General features: G+C 38.8%; 1 pseudogene across 1 annotated transcript in view; it reads right to left on the bottom strand.

The window, feature by feature from the left end:
• Positions 1–7,050: 7,050 nt before the first annotated feature.
• The window catches only part of LOC148722827 (uncharacterized), a 65,190-nt pseudogene continuing 59,740 nt past the window's right edge, over positions 7,051–12,500 (bottom strand). Inside the window, exons 7-11 of the transcript XR_015991491.1 lie at positions 11,963–12,024; positions 10,994–11,091; positions 10,747–10,821; positions 10,495–10,569; positions 7,051–7,233 (exon numbers count right to left, since the gene is read on the bottom strand). The product of XR_015991491.1 is annotated as an uncharacterized LOC148722827 (transcript). The remainder of the gene's footprint in view (positions 7,234–10,494; positions 10,570–10,746; positions 10,822–10,993; positions 11,092–11,962; positions 12,025–12,500) is intronic.

The raw sequence follows: 12,500 nt of genomic DNA, 5'->3' as shown, positions 1-12,500 counted from the left end.
TATTTTTCTCCTTTAATACTTCTGAACTACGTCAATGAAGTATTCCTTTGCACAGGAACTGTTTATTCAACCTTTATTCAAGAATTTTTAGTCCTGCAAAGGGTTTGCCATAACGCAAGATATCTAAATAAATTGGGAAATTTCATGCATTAAAAGTCAAAACGTACAAAAACAATTACACAGCATCAGTTATATACAATATTAAGAAGTTAACATCAAATAAAATACTCAGATAAGGTCTTTTTAAATAGACCTGCGGACTTAATACTAACAAAATCGTTCGGTAATGGGTTCCAGTCCTTCACAGTTCTACAAAAAAAGCTATTTCTATAAGTCTCGATATGTGGCTGTAGTTCGATACACTTGTTCTGAGAGTTTCTTAAAAGTCTGCTACGTCATAAGATAGTTTGGAAGGGCCAGGCCGCCATCACTATAAATTGCTTTCTGGAATAAGGTTAGCCGCGAGATTATTCTTCGTACCTCCAAGGGTATCCAGTTTAATTCATTCAATAAATTTGTGACTGTTCCTGGTTCCCGTGTGTAAAAGTTTTTAACGAGGCGCGCGGCTCTTCTTTGCACCCCCTCAATCTGTTTGACATGTTTCTTTAGGTGTGGGTCCCAAACCGAGCTGGTGTATTCCACGTGAGGCCTCGCAAGGGCTTTGTAGGCCGCCTCTTTCACGCCTTCGGGGCAGCTGCTTAGATTTCGTCGGAGAAAACCAAGTGATTGGTTGGCCTTCGTGACTTTGTTATTTACATGCTGGCCCCAATCGAGGTTTCTGGACAATTTTACGCCTAGATAGGAGTGGCGGGTGACTGAGTCTAAAACTTTCCCCATAAGGACGTATCTAGACTCTACAGGATTTTGTTTCCTCGATATTGTTAAGACGTGGCATTTGTCGGGGTTAAATTTCATTTACCATTTCCGAGACCATTCCTTAAGCGCTGTTATATCTAACTGCAGTTTAGTAGCATCATTATGGGACTTAATAGTGCTGTAGATCAAAGTATCATCAGCAAAAAGACGCATCCTAGAGGTACAGTTTTCTCCGAGGTCTTTAATATATAGGAGAAGCCAAGTACCGTCCCCTGAGGGACTCCTGAAAGAACTGGCACTTCTGGAGAACTGTACCCATCAACGACAACTGACTGGCTTCGGCACATAAGCCATTGTGTTAGCCAGGTGTTAAGAATACCATGTATGCCATTGTAGCACAGTTTCAATAGGAGGCCCTGGTGCTGAACCGAGTCGAAAGCTTTCGAAAAATCCATGATTATTAAATCAGTTTGTTCACCTTTATTAAGGGAACGAGCAATTTCTTCTACTGTACAAATTAACTGGGTTTCACATAACAATTTTTTCCGAAAGCCGTGTTGATAGTTGACCAATACTTGACTTGAATCAAGATGGGACATAATTTCGTGAAAAATAATGTGTTCCATAATTTTACAGGGAACCGACGTAAGAGAGATCGTCAAGAGGTCATTAAAAAAGGAAGGCAATACATCGCTCGTCACTATTGGTTATCATAATCCAATATCACCCTGTCCTTCCTAGATATTATTACTGTTAACTGATTTCAACTCAAGAGGTCATTAAAAAAGGGAGGCAATACATCGTTCGTCACTATTGGTTATCATAACAACAACAACAACAACAACAACAACAACTTTATTCATCCCTACTCTTGAAAAGATTAAATTAATATCAAACAAAAAATTAAAACTAAGAGGGTGTTGTCTTCCTAAAATAACTAGAAGGTTAACAAGGCTAGGAAGCCAAATTACATAGAATGAATTACAACATTAGGGTCGGGACACACACGCACACACATGTAAACACACACACATGTACACACACACACACACACACACACACAGAATTGAACTACAAATAATTATGAATAAACGAAATTTACAAGTCACGGAAAAAATATTATATATAAGTATATATTAGAAATGAAATCCTGAAAAATAATTACAATTATTAATCCAATATCACCGTGTCCTTCTTAGATATTATTACTGTTAATTTCAACTCAAGAGGTCATTAAAAAAGGAAGGCAATACATCGTTCGTCACTATTGGTTATCATAATCCAATGTCACCGTGTCCTTCTTAGATACTAGCTTGTATATATGTTATCATATGTTATCGGTTGAATTTATTCTTAAGGTGTTTTTAAACGCTAAACCCTTAAAAAGTAGAAGAAACGGCTCCAAGTTATACTTAGGTGGCCTTTTAAAACATTTCTGCCAGTGGTTTGAAGAAACTTAAGAAACTTTAAGACTCATTCATTTGAAGTTCCTGTTAACGTTGAGATTCATTTAGATATTTTTGTTTGGATATTTGCACGTTTAACATTTAGAGCTTAAGCTAAGTTTTCTAGTCTATCGCTAATACAGTTTTCTTTTATTAAACATGCTTGCAGTATTTCAGTTTTTTATATCATTTTTTTATATCCTTTTTTATCATTTTTTTATCATTTTTTATATCATTTTATATCATTTATATCATTTTTTTATATCATTTTAACAGACGATCTTGTAAAGCACTGAGGAGAATTGTTCGATTTAAGTGCCATATCTATATGTTTTTTTTTATTCATTCACTCATTTATTCATTTGTATATTCACAGCCGGTATGTGGTTGACGATTTTATCAACCCAGACAATGACTTTAATTTTGAAAGAAGCTAAAACATGGGTTTATCGAACGCAGTACCGCTGAAGTCATTGTTACTCAAGTGTGGACCAAATTCGTTTGCTTACATTGAAGACCATCCTCGGAGACCCAGGGGCTGTGAGTCGATTTCAAGTTAAGGGCAGAAGAGCCCCTGGGGACACTGTCTTACAAGACTAGTTCCAAACGGTCGCACTCGTTCTGGCATCTGATTGGTGCCAGAAAATCTTTGTGTTTTTCTGCCCAATCAGAGTGAAGTGTCCTTTGGAGTCCTTTCGTGTGTTTTAACACGCACATATACAACAAGCTCTGTTGCTCGCTATGTTTGTTTGGGCCGTGCGACGAAGCTTTGCCCGAGGTGAAAAGTTTCAGTCTCAGCACACAATGTAAGAGAAATCGATCAGATTGTCCGCCAAATCTTACCGGAAAATTATACTGAATACTTTCGCAGGTATCACAGGAAAACGTGTTTAAAAGTTTGCGAGCTTCGTGTAAAACATAATGGTTGCAGGCATTGATATGTCGCTTTAAACGTTAGATGAGATGTAAGCCTAAATCTTCCAAGATTTTTTGTACAATTTGTTGTGACTGAAACTTTTCCAATCCAGTGAAGCTATTTCGTCGCACGGGCCACGCAGGTATGTCAAGCAACTGGCGCTTACGCTTACGTAGCTTTCTGTGCGCGCCAAATTCTAATCGTTGCTTTGTAGTAAAGTCTTTCGCAATATGGCCAAGGTTGCAGAGAACGTTAAGTACGTGGACGACCTCCAGCAAACGCTTAAAGAAAGCTTAGCTGTGTTTCCGATTAGCTAATTAAAATCTTAACAAAAACTAATCATCGAGAACATCGTTGAAAGGAGATGTGTTTCCGAGAGTTACCGAAGGGGTTTGGAAAAAGTTTAATCTTTCAGCTGCTGTGTACAGTGTTCAAATTCTTGAGCTCGAAAGGCCACGGATTCTCTTCTAGTCCCTTGGTCATTGTCATTTCACCTCATTTGTCGATTGTTGAAGACCAAGTTAAATACCTTTGATCAGTGGGAATCGATGCTGCTTTCATTAGGGAAAACAAAACCTAAGACCAAGAAATATTAGATGGAAAGGGCGGGCTTCCTTTATTGTAAATGCCAGCTTAGTACAGGGTTATCTACCCACATCTAATAAACAAAAGTTTCCACGTTTAGCTTTTTTTTTTTTTTTCAAGCGAAGATTACATGAGATTTTGGCCGGGCGTGCATAAAAAGTTGCGTAAGCGCCAGTTGCTTAACATACCTGCGTGGCCCGTGCGCCGAAATAGCTTCACGGGATTGGAAAAGTTTCAGTTACAGCAAATTATACAAAAAATCTTGAGAGATTTAGGCTTACATCTCATCTAACGTTTAAAGCGACATATCAATGCTTGCAACAATTATGTTTTATAAGAACCTCGCAAACTTTTAACACGTTCTCTTGTGATACCTGCGAAAGTATTCAGTATAATTTCCGGTAAGATTTCGCGGACAATCTGATCGATTTCTCTTACATTGTATGCTGAGACTGAAACTTTTTACCTCGGGCAAAGCTTCGTCGCACGGCCCAAACAAACATAGCGAGCAACAGAGCTTGTTGTATATGTGCGTGTTAAAACACACGAAAGGACTCCAAAGGACACTTCACTCTGATTGGGCAGAAAAACACAAAGATTTTCTGGCACCAGTCAGATGCCAGAACGAGTGCGACCGTTTGGAACTAGTCTTGTAAGACAATGTCCCCAGGGGCTCTTCTACCCTTAACTTGAAATCGACTCACAGCCCCTGGGTCTCCGAGGATGATTGAAGACTGGCAAGATCATCAAGCGGCTTATCTCTTACGAAATACTTATCTATTGCTGCTTTTAAACGTACACGAGTATTGCGAAAATGGTCGAGAATCATAAGTGGTTCTAATCACTGTATAAATCAGATATTGGACGTTCCAAAACACTATATATAGCTGAAGGTCTTCCGGTAGTTGCTTTTTAAAACACTCTTTTCTGCAGAGTTAAGTTAAAAGTGAGGTGGATTTTCGTTCTTCTGCTGCTGAGGTCATCACACAGTCCCGATTGTAAGAGTAAGTGCATCATTTAAACAAGTGAAGCAGCTCATGGAAGTTAGTGTGTTAGAAAATGTGGCCTGTTCTGTTTTAAGAACAGCTAATTACCCTAAGCTGATCTACTCTGGGTTACACTGCGACAAGGGGATCGCACCGCATTTCGGTACCTGAATATTTTTTTTCAAGCTCAAAAGAAGACATGATTCAAAATATCAAGAGTCAACACTCGTAATCAGGAAAGCTTGTTTGAATTGTCAGAGCATAAAAAAGGCCGCGATTATCTACAACCATTTTATAGTAAACTAGGGGTAAATATCGACCGCTCTTAATCAGAAAAAGTCTCATTCAGTTTGTTAAGCACCATGAAAACCTACAAGCGTTGTGAACTCTGAGCCCAGAACGTTAGCTCGGCAATAGAAGTTAAAGCGATCCGTTCATCAGGTCGTGGTCGAGAATATATAAGTTCTGTTAGGCTTCATGACATGTTAAAACACTAATGATTTCTCCTTTCAGAGAATTTTTTAGCTTAAGAAATTCCAGTCTGATACAATGAAATATATGAAGTTCATATATTTTGAACGGCGGTATTAGATACGTATAATGCACGATCCTCGCAGTAGATAGCGCTATTTAAGCAATAGTGAAAATTAGACCCGAAAAAAATCAGGCCCGTACGGGATTCGAACCACTGACCTCTGCGATACTAGTGCAGCGCTCCACTAATTGAGCTAACATACTAATGGTGTCGTTTTTACGGAAATCACTCTCGAGGGCTTTATGGACCATTCCCAAGGGGATCGATGGTGACGCTATGCGATTTCAGGCTTTCGGCGCCATTTTTGACTGGTGGACTGGCAAACTGGCGGACTGGCAGACTGCCTGGTTGACTGGCTACGTGCACAAATAGCTTCGATCTCATGTGCAAATGTTTTCTTGACCGCCTTGAGCTGAATACACCGATTGCAAATATGGCGGAGAAAGTGCGAGTACATAAAGTGAAGTGAACATATTTTTGTTCGCTCGGTGATTTGAAATTCCTGCGAAACATCTCTCCGAATTTCGATAAACCAGGTCTATAATCATAATGTATTGTATATATTTAGATACAAACTGTATAAAATCAGAATTTATCCACCAAACCCACAATAGGTTTGTATTGTAGCAGAAGTTACCTTCAGTTTTGATGGATTCTTTATTGAAAAACAGGGGTAGATGACCTCTCTACCATCTACATCTGCACGATATCCTGTCTTACAACACATCGGTACACAACAATTATCGGGCGTTCTTCATTGGGATTACGAAGAAAAAGAGCTTTAAAAAGAAAACAGCTTTAGGCACAGTTTAGAGAAGTTTAAAGTTTTATTAGACAATGTGTATTCATTACAATTGACGTATTTCCTTTGCGTGGGGCTACACCGACATGGCACAGGAAAGCTAACATTTATAACATAACTGTCTTGAATCGTCGCTATACCCGTATTTCTTTAATTTTACGCCTAGGTATAATTACAAGCATATCCTCGGAAAATACAGAAAATGTAGAACCTGCTAGCGATTGTAAGCGATTCTAGTCGCTGAGCTCCTCATATGAAACTTCCCGATTCGCGATGGCGCCCGTGTACGTACATAAGCATAACAAAAGGCTTCGCAAACAAAATGGAATGAGTCTACTGACCTTGAAATGCTTCCCAAACATTTTAAAAAAGATTGATGAGCAATTCTTTACGTACCTCTATGTGTGCTGTGGGAATATCGCTTCAACAAATAACGCTTCAACAAATTGTAAACAACTCGCACTCGCACTGAGAAACGTGTATCGGGTTTTGCCCTTAGCAACGGTTGCTACCGAAAAGCCTCGCTTTCGTACTTTTGAGCTGCACAAGTTTCTTTTTGAATTGCGACTTATTGAAGTCATCTCGTTACAAAGTAAATTTACTAGTGGACCACGAAATACGTTAACATGTTGAGTTATACGAGTTTCTTTTTTCATTGTAACGTAGTGAACTCATCTCGTTCAAAAGTAATTTTTAAAAGTGGAACACAAAATACATTGACATATGACATATTGAGTTATGCAAGTTTCTTATTGGATTCCAACCTAGTAAACTAATGTAAACATAATATATCGGTTTGTTCAATGTTGTCCTACTAGTTGTTTTGGCCGCTGCCATTGTATCAAGTACAGTACTAAGATTTTAAACTATCAAACCTTATTGCTGTGTTCAACTTTGCAACTGTTTATGACACTGACCGAAAGCACCCCACAATCCACTTTCCCTGAATATTTCTGCGCAGTTACTACAATAAAAAAACCTTTTACTAGAGATCGAACGCACTTTACTAATCTTTGATTATTACTAGTTATCATGATTAATGTACATGACTTCTAATTAATCAACAAGAAATTAAACTTAGTTTTGCTGTTCGGTCTTGTTTGAGTAGATCGCTCTCCATTAGGTCGATCATTCGCGTCATTCTGCAGCTAATGAGGGAAAAGGCGTTAAATTTAGTTTTGAAGAGTTCGGATGTACTTCAACGAAGGTTCGTTAGTGACCCAGCCTATTGTATAGTCTCCCTCGCAGCCGTTTTTAGTCTCGTCACGCAACGCTTCTCCCCACAAACAGCCTATTGTTTAGTCTCCCTCGCAGCCGTTTTAGTCTCGTCACGCAACGCTCCTCTCCACAAACAGCCTATTGTATAGTCTCTCTCGCAGCCGTTTATAGTCTCGTCACCCAACACTTCTCCCTACAAACAGCCTATTGTATAGTCTCCCTCGCAGCCGTTTTTAGTGTCGTCACGCAACGCTCCTCCCCACAAACAGCCTATTGTATAGTCTCCCTCGCAGCCGTTTTTAGTCTCGTCACGCAACGCTCCTCCCCACAAACAGCCTATTGTATAGTCTCCCTCGCAGCCGTTTTTAGTGTCGTCACGCAACGCTTCTCCCTACAAACAGCCTATTGTATAGTCTCCATCGCAGCCGTTTTTAGTCTCGTCACGCAACGCTCCTCCCCACAAACAGCCTATTGTATAGTCTCTCTCGCAGTCGTTTTTAGTCTCGGCAGGCAACGCTCCTCCCAACCAACGGCTGCTCACGAGAGAGACACATTCCTTTCCCTAAAATTGACCAATAAGAAACAGGCTTCCATATTCTGGAAACCTGGTCCAAGTCAAGTCCCTCTCCATTACTAGAAAGAAAACAAACAGTTTTTGCAATTCTTGAGGGTGGACCGTGAGCCAAAGCTTTAACAATTGGTTCCATATCGCCAGACAGGGTCTTGTTCACGGTCTTACAGGGATACTCAACGACAACCTTCGTCTTTTATTCATTTTTTGGCTGATTTGTTTGTTTTATCTTTGGACTGGATGTGACAAATGGGGCGGCGAAGGCGCTTCGGACGGGTGAAAACGTGCCATCGTCAAATAAACAACCTTGTGGTTTACCAATTGGACTTAAAGTGAGCCTTGATAAGGTTGAACTCGAGGGAGTTAAGTTGAAGGAAGAAGAAGTCGTAGGAAATTCATTTAAACTTACAAATGAAAGATGTTTTTTGACGGATGTCCCACCGACAGGTGTTAATTATTTATATTTTCGGTGCGCAGTAATCGTTTAAATTTTAAACATTTGCCACTCTCTGAATAAGCAGACTTGAGCTCAGTCGTAATCTCTCTGACATGTTCTTCCGCTTTTTGGTATTTCACCAAAAGACTTGTAGCATTTAATGCACACTGCAACGTCCGAATCAGAGTAAACATTTACGTCGATGTCCAGTGCCTTGTTTATAAGTCCTTGAAGGTCAACAGAGCTTCTTCCCGTACTACCAGGTAAAAACACTAACACGTTGTTTAGAAGTGATTCTAGCTGAACAAATAAAGCAATTTGTATCACTATCAATATCTTTTTCGGAGTAACATTCACCTTCCACTTAGGCAAGACCGCGCACGTGTGTATCTGTTTTTTGTTTCACGCGCCCAGCAAATCTAAGGAGGAATTTGATTGGCGTAGCCGATAACAATAACGTGCATTCTATTAGTTTTCAATAACAAAGAGAAAAGAATGTGTCTCTCTCGTGAGCAGCCGTTGGTGGGGAGGAGTGTTGCGTGACGAGACTAAAAACGACTGCGAGGGAGACTACTTATTGTATAAAATTAATTAGCCTTAGTTTGCACAACTTTGTATTGATGAAGCCCAAACTATATCTAGCTCTTTAGCATTACAAAGCTTTGCTTTCATGTCCAAATTGAGCACTCTTTTAGGGTGGGTCATGTCATGAAACTGTGCGATGCTCACTAGTTATTAGTTTGAGCACTCTGGCATGGCCGAGATGGTACAAACGTGGAATCATTAGGGGTGGCTAGATGGCGTTACCTCCATCCTAGAATCAACATTGCACTGATGAGGACTGTAACGATGTCACTTGGATGGCCGTGTAATAACCCAGATTAAACTATAAAACGAAACTAGTCTTTATTCATCCGCCACGACATAGTTAGTACTACTAACTATGGCCACGACAACCGGGAAGCATGGCCCATACAAATATCCATGATCCTTTGCGATGTCTTAGAACTTCCGTTAGGACAACTTCCGGTAATATTACTATCAAAACGTTACAAGGACCAGAGGGCCGAAACATTACTGCAGATGCTATACATGCATACAGACATATATACATAAAAGTAGAGCACAATACATGTATTGTGTTTAATGTAGACACGAAAGCATAGTCTTCGTATTTTTCTAACTCAATATATATGTATGTATATAAATTCTCCTGGTGATTGCAAATTTAGATTTGCTATAATTAATTTTCCATCCTATATTAGGCGCTACTAATTGATCGTTCAAAGGCCCTTTTCTTGGATTTTGTCGGCCCTTTAGGTGTGGATTGGACTCAGAGGCCCTGCCAAGGGATCTTATTATGATTAGTATCATTTAAGAGCCCCTCTAGGGATTTTGTTGCTAATTTGTCCTTTTGGGCTCCAAAGGCCTTGTTTTGGGATTTTGTTACGGTTTATAGTTGTAGTAAAAAGTGGGCCTTCCCTTTTTTTAATGCTCGCCGAATTGCTTCTTTGCAATTGATTACACCACTCATATTAACATATTTAGTGTTCTTATCTCTTAGTTTTTAGGGTTTGTTTCTTGTATTTTGTCCATTGCTTTCTTTGTAATTAGGTTTTTTGTTTATTAGCACCAGTTCAGTAGTCGTTATATGTAATTACGTAATCATTAGCACTTCGATCCTATTTAATGCTCTTATTTTATTTCAAAAGTTGTAAATAACTGAAGAAGGTCTCTGACCGAAAACGTTTTTTATTAAAATTTTTTATATTTTTTACGGCAGAAGTTGTCCATCCTCGCAATTTTTTAAACTTTCTATGTATGTATATATATACACATATATATATATTTTTATATATATGTTGATTTGGAAAACTCAACATATATTGAGCTCTTCTTTTATGTCTCGAGCACTATAATACGGAAAAGTCGAAAGGCAGACATCCTTTATATTTATAGATATATGTTGGGTTAGGAAAATACAAAGACTACGCTTTCATCCCTACAAGCCTGTTTCGTGACTACCCACTCATTTGGGGATTTATTGATAAGAATATTCGTAACCCTTGTTTACATCCTATACACATTTCTACAAAAGGCCTGGCGGTAAATTTAAATACTTTGTTCTTACTCACTCAACAAGGTCTATTTAGAATAGTGATAGTTCTGTGAGAAAATACCAACCATTTTTGGGTCTTTTTACTTGCTCTGGGTAGTCTCCATCATCAAGTAATCTTTTACTTTTTCGCTGACTGGACACTGGAATTTAAGAAGATAATTCATCAGTTATGAAGAAATAAATAGGATAAAACTACTATCAATAACGATAAAGTGTAAAGAAGCATAATTGATTGACCTAAACGTAGTTGCCCCTACACAAGTATTTTGATCGGCAGATTTTATTATTAAGGTATGACTGACCAAGAAAGTGTTCACCTGCGGCAGAACTGGGATTTCTTGAGAACTGAACTCTTTGTTCAAGTAATCTTTCACTTTTTCTCTGACTGGACACTGGAATTTAAAAATATAATTCATCAGTTATGAAGAAACAAATGGGATAAAACTACTATAAAGATAAGAGGTAAAGAAGCATAATTGATTGACCTACACGTAGTTGCTCCTACACAAGTATTTTGAGTGGCAGATCACCTCTTAAGGTATGACTGACTAAGACAGTGTTTACCTGTGGCAGAGCTGGGATTTCTCGAGAACTGACCTCTTTGTTCAAACCCAAGCAAGGAGGCAAGGTCACAGGGTGTTTGCCGGTACATGTTAAATGTACTGAAAAACAACAGAGGCTGGTTATGCTCCATTTAATATCAAAACTGTCTTATACTGTACCTGAAGGTTAACTTTTTCGCGCAGAGATGTGATTAACGAGTAAATTCTCCTGGTGATTGCAATACGTCATATTTAGTTTTACCCTAACTGCGCGGTACTGGGTTAGATATGCATATTATGGTCTAGACCCACTCGCGAGCGAGTGAGTAAAGTTTTGGGTTTTCGCAGATGTCGTTTTCTCTCAAACTTACAAATCTCGTAAGTGGTATTTTGTTTCGTTTCGTTTCGTTTTCTTTATTCAGTGCTATTGTTTTTCTTTTAATTAACCAGACTGTACGAGTCAGATTAAAAAGCTTATACAGATATGGAGTCGAACTTTAAACTCCCCACAATTAAAAGTACAATTTTCAGCGAACAGGTGATGGGAATAGAATTTAGCTAAAACCGTGGCCCCCAAAATATTTTTCTCACCTTGCCTTACACGTGTTTTATTTTTCAAAAATATTTCACAACTTCGCCTGTTTCTGTTCGTAAGTCCGGCCAAGCCTTTACGGTCATCGGCCCCTGTAACTTTGGCTTATAAATTCAGGCGTTTAGTCCTACTTGTAAAACTCCCTGAAGAAGTCTACGACAGTTGGACGAAACGAGTAGGAAAATACAACAAGTTTTACAACTACTGTTCGCAGAAGTGCTGCTCACTAGTCTATAATTAAAATTAAAAAATCAATTAAAAAATAATCCAATGATTTTCTATTTTCCTTCTTCTCATTACTTGTCTGCTTGATATTGTATTGATATTGTAAGGAGAAATTCTGTCTTGGTCACTCATGGGAGTTAAAGGATTAAGGGAGCACCAAATGCCTGTAACAACCTCAAACGTTGAGTGCTTCCACTGCGAGCAGCCTTGTGCACTGGAGTTTCTCCAAGGCTATCCTAGAGCAATGAAATCAGTGGAGTTAGGATAGACAATCATGGAGAGTTATGGAGATTAAGACTTAAGAACAAGTTGATACCATGACAAAGTAGAAATACTAAAATTACCAGATGAAATGTGGGGACTAACGTGAATACGCAGCAAAGTCAACAGAAAAGGAAAGAGTCACTTTGTGACTTATACCGTTTCACGGAGAAGTCCAGAATGATGCATGGTAACCATCCAACTCCCCAGAATAATAAACTCATACCTCGGGCTTCCTACAAAAGTAGTACTATAGGAAAATTCATTACTTGACGAGGGAATTCCGCATTAAATTGCACGCGAAAACCGATATCGCACGAATCGCGAAGCAATGAGTGAGTGGGATATCGGTTTTCAAGTGCAATTTAATGCGGAATTCACGAGTGTAGTAATGGATTTTTCTTGAATCGCATAACGCAATTTAAATTAGAAAAAAGAAACAGCATTACTT

Source organism: Stylophora pistillata, chromosome 9, assembly GCF_964205215.1.
Source record: "Stylophora pistillata chromosome 9, jaStyPist1.2, whole genome shotgun sequence".
Classification (NCBI taxonomy): Eukaryota; Metazoa; Cnidaria; class Anthozoa; order Scleractinia; family Pocilloporidae; genus Stylophora; species Stylophora pistillata.
Note: the sequence above shows the minus strand (reverse complement) of the source record. Positions and strands in the feature narration are given on the sequence as shown.